Here is a 14,531-nt window from a genome sequence, read left to right on the forward strand (position 1 = left end):
CATACTTGTACTCGCCATACTTCTTTATGAGAAGGAATGAAAAATAACAAGTGTGAATACCCAAGTTTTGAATATTACTTTCAAATTAGATCACTTTCTTAGATATTCTTTTGTTCTTTCTCTCTCTAGCTCTCTTTGACTTTAATGTATGTAGGAGTTGGGAGTTGGAACCTAAAGATTTACGTAGTATCATAAAGTTTTTTTGGGTTTTGGGTTTGCCGGTTTTTTATTTTCACCATTGCCTGATTTCAAATTCTTTTTTTCAATTTAAATTAAATTTGTGTAGATTATTACTCCCCTCCTTCCCTTATTTATTTGTCATTTTTTAAAGAAAATTATGGCCGAAGAATGTGAAATAATGAAAGTATGTAGGATAGTGAAATTTCCAAGCAATAAAATAATAAAAGTGCATGGAAAAGAGATATTTCCAATTAAAAAAGGAAATAAAGCACACGGGAAAGAGAAATTGAGAGATTCAAGAGTGTAAAATATTAAATTAGTCAAAAGTTGGCAAAATTATGAATTATATAGCAAATGTTAGGGTAAAATAGAAAGATAACTTAATAAAGACAAAAAAATTGAGAGTATAAAAGTCTTTTTATGTATATTAAAAATTACTACTCCGTACTAGGTTAGGGGCAGCTAAAATGACAAAAGTTGCAAACAAAAGGGGACGGAGGGAGTATTATAATTGACTACTAGGTTAGGTCCTGTGCCATGCACGATAATTTTCGATAACTATTTTTTTTTAAGCTTCAATAACTATTTTTAAAAGGAAAATGCTATAGCCATAAGGGCTACATATAAGCATTAAATTTACACTTCAAAATCGTAAAAAGTTAAGAAATCATAAAAATATAAACACTAATTACACTTATTTACGCGTGTTTTTGTCATGAATTCCTAACTTTATACTCCCTCCGTCCCCGATTGATAGTCACTTTTGCTAAAAAAAATCACGGGAATTAAGGAGAAATAAAGAAAGTACATTGAAAAAGTAAATTTACATTGGGTATGTAAAAAAATAGAGAGAGAAAATAATTAAAGTACATGGAAAAGTAAAATTTACATGAAAATGTTAAATTTGCACAAATATATTTGCAAATATTAAAGAATTTTGGTAAAAAAAAAAATATTAATGGTACTTGAAAAAAGCAAATGTGACTAACATTTTGAGTCACCAAAAAGGCAAAAGTGGCTATCAATCGGGGACGGAGAGAGTACAATTTTTAAGAATGTATTAATGCTTATATATAGCCCTTAGGGCTACATATAGCATTACTGTTTTTAAAATTAACATTGTTGTATTATATTTTTTTTTTACTTTCATTTATTACATTCATATCAATTGAATGTTGAAAATAAACAAAAATGGCAAGAAAAATTACACTAAAAATAATCAACATGTCTCATTCTTAGCAAGTATTATTAAAGTATACTTTCTCCGTTCTTTATTACTTGACCCGCTTTGACTTTTACACTATTCACCACCCCTTCTTTCACCGTCTTTTGTGAATAATATGTAAGGAAAAATATATTCATGTATGATCTTTTTGGATTCGTCTCAATAAATACAATCATAATATATAACTTTTATAATTTTTATTAATGGGGAATTTAAGTTATTGATCGTTAAAGTTTTGCATTGGCAAGCGTGATAAAAGAAACGGGAGGAAGTATGTCTTATTCCTGTGAGTATAAAAATTGTATTGTTCCAATTCTCAGTGTGTTGCTAACTTTGATCAATAGTATCTCTAATTATCATTAAGTGTTTGGTTCAAAAGAGATCTAACTTTCCTTAGGAATTTGAATTTCATGGAAAGTATGAGTGATAATTTTCCTTATTTATTCCTAGGATATGACCATAATTGGGTGGGAAAAAAAAATTATAATTCTCATGAATTTTCCATGTTTTGTGGGAACTTAAATAATCTAGGAATTTTAATTTCTTCAAACCTTTTTTTTTAAAAAAATTTGTAGTGCTAACTCAAAATTGTATTCCTCATGAATTCGACTAGCTCATTCTTTTTTGTTTAACCAAATAAGGGATAAGTACTATAAAAAAATTATAAAAAGTTAATATTCGAGACAATTTAAACCAGTACATATCAACATGACTTTTTTAAAAAAATAATAAAATTAGGTCAAAATATATTACGTAAATAGTGTTAAAAAGTTATTTACATAATTGTCATAATTTATTTTAAAACAAAAGAAATACGTCAATAGGACAATAAATGCGGAGTAAGGGTCTGTTCACATTTACTTAATTTCAGTTCAGTTAAGCTCCAATCAGTTCAATTCAGTTCAGCTCTTAATTTCTCTCTCTCATAAAATATTCAGTTCAGTTCAGTTCAGTTCAGTTCAGTTCAGCTCACTTTAGTTCAGCTCAGTTCAGTTCAGTTCAGTTCAGTTCAGCTTTAATCAGTTCAGTTCAATTCAACTCCAATCAGTTCAGTTTAGCTCAGTTCAATAAATGTGAACGTACCCTTAGTCTACAAAATCACAATTTTATACTGAGTACCCCATATTATTTTGGACTCGTAACTGTTTTATTAGTCGATTAAATTGACTTAAAAATAAATAAATAAAAATCAGAGAAAGGTGATCATAAATTTTGCGCGGAGTTCAAAAAGGTAAGAGTAGAGAGAGTAATCACTAAACAATAGACTGATTTCAGAAGGCCTAAAGTCACCCACTCCATTCAAAATTGAAACATCCTTTGACTCCCTTCATAGGCTTCATTGTACACCTTCTTCCTCAAATTTTAAACTAAAGTAAACCTCTTTCATTTCAAAAAATGGAGAATGAAATAGACAAAAAGAGTACTGAGTCATGGCCGGCAATTGGAATCGATCTCGGGACAACATACTCGTGTGTAGGAGTATGGCAACCTCAACACGACCGTGTTGAGATCATCACCAATGACTTAGGTAACCGTACGACACCATCTTGGGTGTCCTTCAATCAAAACGAGCGTCTTATTGGTGAGGGTGCTAAGAATCAGGCGGCTATGAATCCAGCTAACACCATCTTTGGTTCGTTCTTCTATTTTTTCTTTGTAATTATTATTGTGATCAAAGTTTTGTTTTATTTTGTTAATTATGGTAAAATTATGTAATTCAAAGTAATTAATAGATTGTTACTTGTTAGATTATAGATAATGTTCTTTTCCCTTAACTTGCCGTAGATTCTTTTTATTGTATCTCATCATTTATCCGTTCCATTGGAAATTTACATTTCTTTTTACTGTAGTATTTTATAATGTACTTAAAAAAATAAAATTCATGCTAAATTCATTTTGATATGGAGTATATACTTCCAAAATGTGTATGGAGTATCTTTTAATTTTTGTTCGTTTATATGGCATTTTTATTATGAAATGTGTGCTTTGTTAAAAATAAAAAGGATATTATATTTTGAATTGCATGTAATTACTCTGTATTATACGGAGTATGTTAATTTTGTTACATTCTGTTCTTGGGTGTAATCCAATTTTCAATAATCATTAGGGTATACGAAGTAAATAAGATTGATGAATTTTTATAGAAAATCAATCACGAAATTACTTTTGTAAAGCACAAAAGAACAGCTGTTGGAACCTCTTTTTTTTTTTTTTTTTTTTTTTTTTTTTTTTTTCTGAATTATTTAGTTATAATTCTTTGATCAGTGGTTAGTTGGTTACAGCCCTTACTGAGTTACAGGAAGCTGCTCGTTTATATAATTTCTGTTTTATGGTCTTAATTTGTCAATTCCAATCATTTTATTAATGGTTCCGGACTAAATTAATCTTTTGATTATCTTGGCTGCTTTGAGATTTGTTCTCATTCCTATTTGATATCTAATTAACTTATGGGAGTACTAAATGTTACTCATTCAATCTTGTAAAGTCCGTGCCTTGTTTAGAACTTATTATGAGATAAAAAAAACTCAAAGTAGGATTGGAAGAACTTTGAGAGATGAAGGGAGTAGATTAAAAAGGCATTAAAGTTTGTGACAATGATGAAGTAGTGCCCGATATTATGAGGGAATTTCTGTTAAGTAGGAGGAGACTTAAAATGTTTTTGGTTGATAATTGTACTTGTGCTTTAAATACATCTTACTGATGATCAATTTTCGTATTGGCAGATGCAAAGAGGCTTATAGGTAGGAGGTTCAAAGATGAAAATGTGCAAAAAGACATGAAACTCTGGCCATTCTTAGTTGTTGCTGCTCCTGATGGTGCCAATGACAAAAAACCTATGATTTCGGTAACCTATGAGGATGAAGAGAGGCTATTTGCTGCTGAGGAGATATCTTCTATGATCCTCGGAAAGATGAAAGACATCGCAGAAGCATATCTTGATTCAGAAGTGAAGAATGCTGTCATCACCGTTCCTGCCTACTTCAACAATGCTCAACGTCAGGCAACAAAAGATGCAGGAATCATTGCTGGACTCAATGTCATGTGCATTCTTAGTGAACCAACAGCTGCTGCTATTGCTTATGGTCTAAAAAAGAAGCTTAATTGCAGTGAAGCTGCATCAAGAAACGTTTTGGTTTTCGATCTTGGTGGTGGAACTTTTGATGTGTCTATAGTTGCGGTGAAAAAGGATGTCTTTGAAGTCAGAGCAGTAGGTGGGGACTCTCACCTTGGTGGAGGAGACTTTGACAGTAGAATGATGGACCATCTTGTAACCGAGTTTAAATTGAACCACGGTAAGGATATAAGTGCAAATCGTAGGGCTCTTGGAAGGTTGAGAGCTGCATGTGAAAGGGCTAAGAGAGTCCTCTCTACAACTTCAGAGACCACTATTGATATTGATGGTCTCTTCGAGGGTATCGATTTCTCATCAACCATCAATCAAGCAAGGTTCGACAAATTCAACAAGGATTTGTTCATGGATTGTTTGGACCATGTTGAAAAGTGTTTGAAGGATGCAAAATTGGAGAGGGGTGATATTGATGATGTTGTCCTAGTTGGTGGGTCTACTCGGATCCCCAAAGTTCAGAAATTGTTGCAGGAATTTTTCAAAGGGAAAGAGCTCTGCAAAGGCATTAACCCGGATGAGGCTGTTGCGTATGGTGCTGCTTTTCATGCTGCTATATTGACCGGTATAGATAGTAGCAGTAAGAACACTGTGCTTGTGGATGTTACACCCTTATCCCTTGGAATTAAGGCAAACGTTGAAGGTTTGTTTGATGTTGTCATCCCTCGAAACACACCAATCCCTGCAAAGCTAAAAACACAATATACCACTGAGATAGACAATCAATCGACTATGAGATTTGATGTGTACGAGGGTGAGTGTCTTTTTGCCCGGGATAACAACTTCTTAGGTAGCTTCAGCCTCAAAGGCATCCCCCCAGCACCTGGAGGTGTTCCTATCGTATTTATATGCATGAATATTGATGAGAATGGGATCTTGACTGTGACGGCAGAGGAGAAAGGAACTGGAAACAAGAATCAGCTAATCATAACTGAACACAGTGGGAAATTATCCAAGGAAGAGATAGATAGGAAGGTGAAAGAGGCGAAAAAGTTCAAAGCTCGGGATGAGGAGCGCAAGAAGGCAGTTATAGCAAAGGACAATTTGGAAAATTATATGGATGAGGCGGTAGAAACCTTGAGAGGCTATGGAAATAAGATTGGGTTAAAGAACAAGAGGAAGATCGACGATGCTCTTGAGAATACAACCAAATGGTTAGACTGGAACTACATGCTTACTGAAGCCAGCAAGTTTGAGGAAAAGATGAAGGAACTTGAGAGCATTTGCGAGCCTATCATTGCAATAATGCACCAAAAGGAGTCCGAGACTGATGTGGTAATGAGTTGCGCTTCTCCAGAGATTAGGAGCCAAGATTGAATTTACTCCAACAAAATAGTACTCCGTAGTAATTAACTTTTCATTGTCATTTTGGTTTGATGTGGAGTTTGCTGTTTGTTATCCTAGTATGAATTAGGATCATCGTTTTGACTCTAATGATTTAGTTTGGTTGCAACAAGGCTGGATTGAAGCTTTAATCTTAATCATGCTGAATTTCTTATGTTTATCTTTATATATTATTCTTTCTATTAGCTGTTATCTTAAGTCTTAACATGAAATTTGGAAATTAACAATCGTTTTTTGTTAGTGTTTTAGTCAATTAAAGCAAATCAATATTGTTTGACAATACTAATAGTTAACATTGTTTGTGGGAAAATACAAACTTGTATAACTTTAACATCACCAGAATACTTCAAAGTTTTAATTTTGTAATTTTTTTTTAACCAAAAAAAAAAAATCAAAAAAAAAAAAAAGAATATTTTATACCCAGATCAAACATCTTTTGGGAAAATCTTAAGTTACAAGTCATGATTCTTCTTCTTCCAAAAAAAAAAAAAAAAAAAAAAAAAAAGATTTACAAGTCATAAATTATGCAAATGTTTTATTAAGAACAACAGGGCATGTTCTCTTACGTTAAAATTCAGTTCAGTTCAGCTCAGCTCAGTTCAGTTCAGTTCAATTCAATTCAGTTCAGTTCAGCTCTTAATTTCCTTCTCTTATAAAATATTCAGTTCAGTTCAGTCAATGAGAACAGGCCCTTAGACTTCAATTATTTTACTCTGTTTTCAAATGAAAAACGTAATACCAGTAGTATAATGTTAGATTCTGTCAAGTACATCATCCACATGAGAGATGCTACACAATTTTGTTTACTTGGTAAAGATGTGGCCGGGGTTAGTTACATTGGGTTACTTATTCATAAGTTACTCGATAAAGGATTACTCAATCAGTTAGGGGTTACTCGGTTAGGGTTACTTGGTCAGGATTTACTTGCTCAATGGTTTCTCAAACGGTCAAGGAATATCCGTTTAGTATTTTGGTGTGTGTTAGCCGATCACATAGAAAACCCATTGTATTCTAACGAGGGATAAATTTGACATCATACTTTCAATAATGTGGAGTTACTAAACAAATCCCAACCAAGTTATCATGTTTCTCCTACTGTGTTACTTTATAAATACTACAAGAGGGGGGTGAATTGTAGTTAGAAAAAATTTAGCTAACTTTTTGCAGAATTGATAAAATAAAGCTAAAGGAACTTTAAGATAACACAGAGAGATTTTACGTGGAAACCTCTTGGCCCTAACAAGAGGAAAAACCACAACCAATTGGGATTTTAGGAAAGATTTTTCACTATAATAGGGCAAACATCCTATTACAAACTAAAGAATCAATCTTCTAGTTCCTCTATGAACTTGAAGTTCCCAGCAGCAAGTCCCTCTACTTGCCACTCTTCTCTTCTCTCTCTTTCTCTACTGATTTCTCTTAAAGTTCACTCAAACTTCCAATTCCCAAATTACAACTCAAGTAAATAAAACTCTAGTGAAAGTAATTAAGAAAAACACTTAAATGGAATGCGACTCTTGACGACTCTTTTTAGAAAACAAGAAAGATAGAAAGATATGATTGAGCAAGATGAATTTATCCCAAGAATAACTTCGATATTTATAGGAAAAAATTACTTGGTGAAAAGCCACAACTCCTACCACTTAAGCCACCACTGATGCATATCAACGCCACTACTTTGCACCACTTCCAGATTTTCAATCATGTCCTAAAAACCAGGTCACGTTGATCCTCTTAGAAGCAGCTTGTACGCAAGTGGTGAAGACTGAATCAACAGTTAGTTGCGCAAGTTTAGGAAGTTAGTTTTTCAAGGATATTTTTCTGAAATCAAAAGATATTAGTTTAAAGGATAAAATCAGAAAAAAATATTTTCCAAACCATATTTCCTATTTTCTAGCAATCAAGTGAATTCTTATCTTTGCAAAACGCATTCCACTAAGCATCAATTTCTAATTAAACTCACTTACATAAAACCTAAAATATAAAATATTCCAAACTTTATTTTCTCTAAGAAGTCTCTTCTCCGAGTCTTCTTTCCTTAGCCTCTGCTCCGAAGCTTCAGTTCCTTCATAGGAACACTGCTACTAATCTCTTTATTATTTTAGCTCTTGTTCCTTTGCCTCAAGTTATCCCTGCAACTTGTCATAAACAAACTACAAAACTCATCAAGGGATTAGTCCATTTATTTGACTTGTGTTATCATCAAAACATCAAGGGCAATATTCTGTATTTTATTTCTTACTCCATTTTTTCATATAAAGAGTTTTAAGAGAAATAGTTGAAAATATCATTTTATGAAGGATTTGAGGTTGGTTGAAGAATAATGTAAAAACCAAAAGTGGATATTGTTAAGCCGCTGAACCATGCTCATACACACACTCGACACATAGGGCACAGATCACCAATCTTTGAGGACACACGAGGAACACCCCACATACTCCACGACAGCCACCCGCCCCAGACTGAACTAGCCCGACTCTGATACCATTTGTTAGGCCGCCGAACCATGCTTATACATACACTAGTACAATATTGTCCGCTTTGGGCCAAGCCCGCACGATTTTGTTTTTGGGCTCCTTCCCAAAAGGCCTTGTACTAGTGTATTAAGCATCACTTTATAAATAGCTCCTTCCCTTGCTATTTCTTCCATGTGGGACTTGGGATGAAATTCCCAACATATATAAGTGGGAAAGAGTAAAAATATGGAAAATATTAATACAACCTCCGTTAACTATTATTTGCAACAAAGAAATATTTTATATCTCACAAATAATACCCATTTGTTGTAAATAATAGTTAACAGAGGTAGTATATGGTACGAGGAGACCACTAGCTAATTAAAAGAGAGAAAATTAGTAAAATATTGCCGAAGTATTTCAAAAAAAAAAAAAAAAAGGGAAATGAAGCAAATAAGTTGATAGTGTACAACATGCAAGATTCGAGCACGTGAACAAGGGGAGAACAGGGCTAGGCGGCTAGCGTAGCTGCGTAGTTACTACAAAAGTGTGTTTTTATAAAATTAAGTTTTAATCTAGATAGCGGGATATTCAGCATGTCGTATCTTTGCAAAATATAGTCTAATTGCACAATAGAAGACTAACAGCCTAACTACATTTCTCAATGCAAGCTTTCAATTTACACACATGAGCATAAACTTGACAACCAAAATATACATGCAAAATAATTAACTCATCATGAATAAGCAATCATCAAACCAAATAGAACATGAAAACATGCTTTAGTTGGGTCTTCACCCAACCTCTAGCTAAGAAGCAACTCATAATCTATGGCTATGAACAACATGCTAATAATAAGATCTTTGTTCACCATGAATTAACAAGTAGGAAAGAGTAAGGGTCTTTTCACATTTGCTGAACTGAACTGAACTGAATTGAAATGAAATGAATATTTTATGAGAGAAGGAAATTAGAAACTGAATTAAACTGAACTGAACTGAAGTGAAATTAAGTACATGTGAATAGGCCCTAATAAGATAAAGGTAGATTGAGCATGCAATTAACAATATATAAGGATTAAGAGAGAATTAGGATAGATTCACAAATTATATTAAATCAAGAGAGAGAGAGACAGGAAGGGTAAGGTCGTTAGTCTTATTATTTTATAAAGCACTTCTAGAGTTTGTTTTAGGAATATTGTTTTCTATCTTATGATCATAAGTTTTGTATAAATACTCAACCTATAATGAATAATAATAATTATATAAAAAGCAATACAAAACCATTCAACTATATTTTCACCCTAATTTGTTAGTTAGCCATGTTCAAATTACAAGTAAAATAAGTTTAGGTAAGTTAAGATAAGATATGATAATATAAGGAAAAACTAGGTATGAATGTTCAAGTTGCCTAATTAATGTCATGTTTAGTTTACCTTATTTTTAATCAAATTAAAAGGGAAAAATTCAGAATAGATCCGATTAGAAAAAATAGAGTTAAGCACAAAATCAGGTACTCAATTCTTCCTTTTCTCACCGTTTAGGTACTCAATTATTTTTACTTTGCTTTTGGGTACTGAGTTAAGAATTCCGGCCAAAAAAAATAAATCAGCCAAAGAATTCAGTACCTTGGGTTAAAGAATTTAGTAACTTTGGTTAAGAGTATGTGGGCCCCACCCGATTAAAAAATTCGCGGGTCACCCATTTTTTTTCCCTTTCTTTTTCTTTATTCCCTTTATTCTTTTATTCTTTCCATTTTCTGGAAACATTGTTGCGTCACTTTCGAAGAACAACGAGCAACCTTGGGCTCGATTCTAGGGAAAACGACACCAAAAGCAGCCATTTTTTGAGGTAAGCTCAATTTCTCATCGTTTATGTTGTTATTTTGATATAAATTTTGGATTTTTTGCCCATTTGTTGATGTTTGTTGCGACCTAGGGTTTTCGATATTTTGGGGTTTTTTTTGAACAAATTGATGATGTCGATTGGTTGTGTTTTTTGTGTTTAATTTGTTGCTTTGTTGTTGTTTGTTGTTGGATTAAGCTAGTGTTGTTGTTGAATGTTGATTTCATGTTGTTTACAATGCGCAAGGGTTGGATTAGTTTATATGTTTTTCGCACTAATTAAAACAGGGGAGGTTTTTATTTTCTACAAAATCTGGAAAACCTTGTTGAAGAATTTCTGCCTAAATAAACATGGTCAATGAACCTGTTTTGATGAATATTGTTGCTGGGTATACTGCTACAGATTCTGTCTTGCTGTTTTTGTTTTTTTTTTTTTGTTTTTTTTTTTTTTTTTTTTTTTTTTTATTGAAATTGAATCAGGGACAAATGGTTTTGGATGAATTTTGTTAAGCAACAATGGTGATTCTGCCAGGTTCATGCCCCTTTAAATAGAGAAACTAACGGCTAGTTTCTTAGTCAAATTTAATACATTTATTTTTTTTAAAAAATATTAATTTTTTAATTAGGTATGGTTAGTGATGAGTTAGTGGTGAGTTAGTTCACCTGAAAAACACTTTGAGTACCCAAAAGCAAAGTAAAAAAAATTGAGTACCTAAAAGGTGAAATTTTTAAGAATTGAGTACCTAATTGTACTTTTAACTCGAAAAAATAAGTTATGATATATTTAATTGTTTAATGTATGTTTTTTTTTTTTAATTGCAATATTATTTGTACATGGATTTTACACCTCCACAATACAAAATTGAATTCCAATTGTAAATGGTTTTAAATTTCATATTTAGTGGAGGACATAGTTTCTGTTAGTGTTTCCTTTTCTTCCATTTGTTGGTCTAATGTTAGACGAGATGTGAATTTTGTTGTCCATCATCTAGCTAGGTTAGTGCCCGTAGGGGGTGAGCAATGTTGGGATCATCTCGTACCTAATGAGATATCTCCGTATGTACTTATGGACACTCTTTCAATGATATAATGCACTAACCGCTTTCTTTCAAAAAAAAAAAATTCATATTTAGTGAAAAAAAGGGGGTTTCAATAAAATAAAAAAAAGTGAATAAAAGGTTTAGTGTACTTCTGTACATGACACACATGATACGGAGTACATCATATTGTGCATTAGGCCCACATGGACACATATAGATTCATTATACATAGCCTTACCCTGTTACGTGTTACCCATCCATATTCAAGTAATATGATTTTAAATTTGCAGACCTTCTAAGCCGCTTGACTTATTCTTGTATTCAAGTTGAAGAAACTAACCCATATTCTTGTGGAGTCTGAAGCAAAGCAATGAGTGAAAAGGGGAGTAATTTATGGCCGGCAATAGGAATCGATTTAGGGACAACCTACTCATGTGTAGGAGTGTGGCAGCCACAGAATCATCGAGTTGAAATCATTCAATTCACAACAACTTAGGCAACCGTAATACATCTTTTTTTTGTTTAACTCTTAGAAGATATAAAAATTTATATAGTACAAGGGTTTGTTTTGTTGTTGCAAATAATCAATAAACAATGTTTGTTGTAGAGATTTTTGGTTTATTTGATTGCATTTACAATTTGGTTTCATCATATATGGACTTGGAAAATTTCTCAACTACATAGTGAGACAAAGAATGATATTCACTAGCTCTACAAAGTATATAAATTTGTGGAGCCTTTTATGTGCCCTCTTTTATTATCCTGCAATATAAAGCTTATAGTTTTTCTTTTCTTTATATTAACTCGATTCAAATTGTTATTCTCTTTGGCATATTAGTTATATGTGTGATAATTTGGTACTTCTCTTTTCAATAGAACTTCCAAGAAGTACTGTAAATAGAAGAATTGTGCCCATGATTTCTCTGGATGTGTTCACAAATATGGCTAGATTTTTGGGAAATTTGTCAATTTGATGACTTGTTAGTGTTAGTTGTTTTTGGCATATGCTTCCTAATGCTATATGTATGGTTCTGCTAGGGATTGGAAATATTCATATATAGGAATTTTACTTATGTGAGTAATAATCTACAGAATGTGTTTATAGAGTGTTTAAGAACATAAAAACTAGTGTTATATCTTGCCTGAATAGGTAGATGTGCTTTGAGTTGTCAATATTTATATCAATTTTTTTTTTTACCTGCAAATATGTAATGTGGTGGTTTTATACTTGATACATTTTTGTTTAGTTGGTTTTAATTAGTTGGTTTTCATAACTTTGCTAAATCAATAACAGATGCAAAGAGGCTCATTGGTAGGAGATTCAATGATGAAGTGGTACAGAAGGATGTGATGATCTGGCCATTCAAAGTGGTTGCCGGTCCTGATGCTGGTAATTTAAAAAAGCTATGATTTCAGTAACATATGAAGGTGAAGACAGGACATTTGCTCCTGAGGAGATATCTTCTATGGTCTTAGGGAAAATGAAAGAGACTGCAGAGGCCTACCTAGGCTCAGAAGTGAAGAATGCTGTGATCACCGTTCCTGCTTACTTCAATGATGCTCAACGCCAAGCAACTAAAGATGCTGGTACCATTGCTGGGCTCAATGTCATGCGTATTATTAACGAGCCAACGGCTGCTGCCATTGCATATGGTCTAGACAAGAAGATTAATAGAGATTGTGCTGGGAAGAAAAAGATTTTGGTTTTTGATCTAGGAGGTGGAACTTTTGATGTCTCTTTAGTGGCTATTAAGAAGGATGTGTTTGAAGTGAAGGCAGTTAACGGGAACACGCACCCACCTTGGTGGTGAAGACTTTGACAGTAGAATTGTGAGCCACTTTGTAACCGAATTTAAAAAGAAACACGATAAGGACATAAGTGGTAATCAAAGGGCTCTTGTGAGGTTGAGAGCTGCTTGTGAGAGGGCAAAGAGAAACCTCTCTTCAACTACCGAGACTACTATAGAAATTGATTGTCTGTTTGAAGGCATCGATTTTTTTTCTACCCTGAATCGTGCACGGTTTGATAAGATAAATATGGAGTTGTTCATGAATTGTTTAGGCCCTGTTGAGGAGTGTTTGAAGGATGCAAAGCTGAAGAAGGATGATGTTCATGATGTTGTTTTAGTTGGAGGGTCAACTCGGATCCCTAAGGTGCAGACCATGTTGCAAGAATTTATCAATGGTAGAGAGCTCTGCAAAGGCATTAATCCTGATGAGGCTGTTGCCTATGGTGCTGCTTTTTTTGCTGCTGTCAGGGCCGGTCTGGATTGCAGCAGTAAAAACACTGTGCTTGTGGATGTTACTCCTTTATCCCTTGGAGTTGAGGTTAGTAGTGGTGAGTTGAGTGTTGTAATTCCTCGAAACACACCAATCCCTGCAAAGATGGAGAGAAGATATACTACTATAAAAGACAATCAGTCGGATGTGAAAATTTGTGTTTACGAAGGTGAAAGACCCATTGCGAAGGATAATAACTTCTTGGGTAAGTTTAAACTCCATGGCATACTTCCAGCACCAGCGGGTGTTCCAAGAATTATGGAGTCTTTGAGTATAGATGAGAATGGCATCTTGACTGTGACAGCAGTGGATAAAAACACTGGAAACAAAAATCAATTGACCATTACCAATCACAGTATGAGGTTACCTAAGAAAGAGATTGATAGAATGGTGGAAGAGGCGATTATATTCAAAGCTCGGGATGAGCAGCGCAAGGAAGCAGTTATAGCTAAGAACAACCTAGAAATGTATATCGACAAGATGGCGAACACCTTGAAAAGCTGTGAAATGAAGATTGGGATAAGTGAGAAGAAGCTGCTTGGCGATGTGATTGAGAGGATAACCCAATGGCTAAATTGGAATTACCTGCTTCCGGAGGCCTGTAAGTTTGAGGAAAAATTAAATGAGCTTAAGAGAATTTGTGAGCCTATCTTGGAAAAGATGCTATGAAAGGCAGTAACTTTGCCTAGATTCAGTTTCTTGGAGCTTGATTGAATTTATTTAGTTCTAGACTATTCTAGTAGGAAAATAATTTTTGTACGTTGTTCTAATGCTCATTTTTAGGGGATATTCCCTGTTTCTCATGATGAGAAACGAAATTTGTTTCTCATGGTGACATTTTCGTGAATAAATCAACAACTTTTTCAGTATTGTGGGCTCCACATTTAAAAAAATTGAATAAAGTTGTTGGTTTATTTACGAAAATGCCATGTGAGAAACAAAATTTGTTTCTCACCATGAGAAACTGGGGCATCCTCCATTTTTAGTGTTTTGATCGGATGCCTGGATTTGCTATTTTTTTTTTTTCATGTTCTCTCTT

The 14,531-nt window shown here is 33.6% G+C and overlaps 2 pseudogenes; both read left to right on the forward strand.

Moving 5' to 3' along the window:
- The first annotated feature begins 2,718 nt into the window (after positions 1–2,718).
- LOC145640516 (heat shock 70 kDa protein 18 pseudogene) lies at positions 2,719–5,846 on the forward strand (annotated as a pseudogene).
- Positions 5,847–10,688: 4,842 nt separating this feature from the next.
- LOC145640517 (heat shock cognate 70 kDa protein-like) lies at positions 10,689–14,161 on the forward strand (annotated as a pseudogene).
- Positions 14,162–14,531: the final 370 nt, after the last annotated feature.

Source organism: Chenopodium album, chromosome 7, assembly GCF_948465745.1.
Source record: "Chenopodium album chromosome 7, dcCheAlbu1.1, whole genome shotgun sequence".
NCBI classification, from domain to species: domain Eukaryota; kingdom Viridiplantae; phylum Streptophyta; class Magnoliopsida; order Caryophyllales; family Amaranthaceae; genus Chenopodium; species Chenopodium album.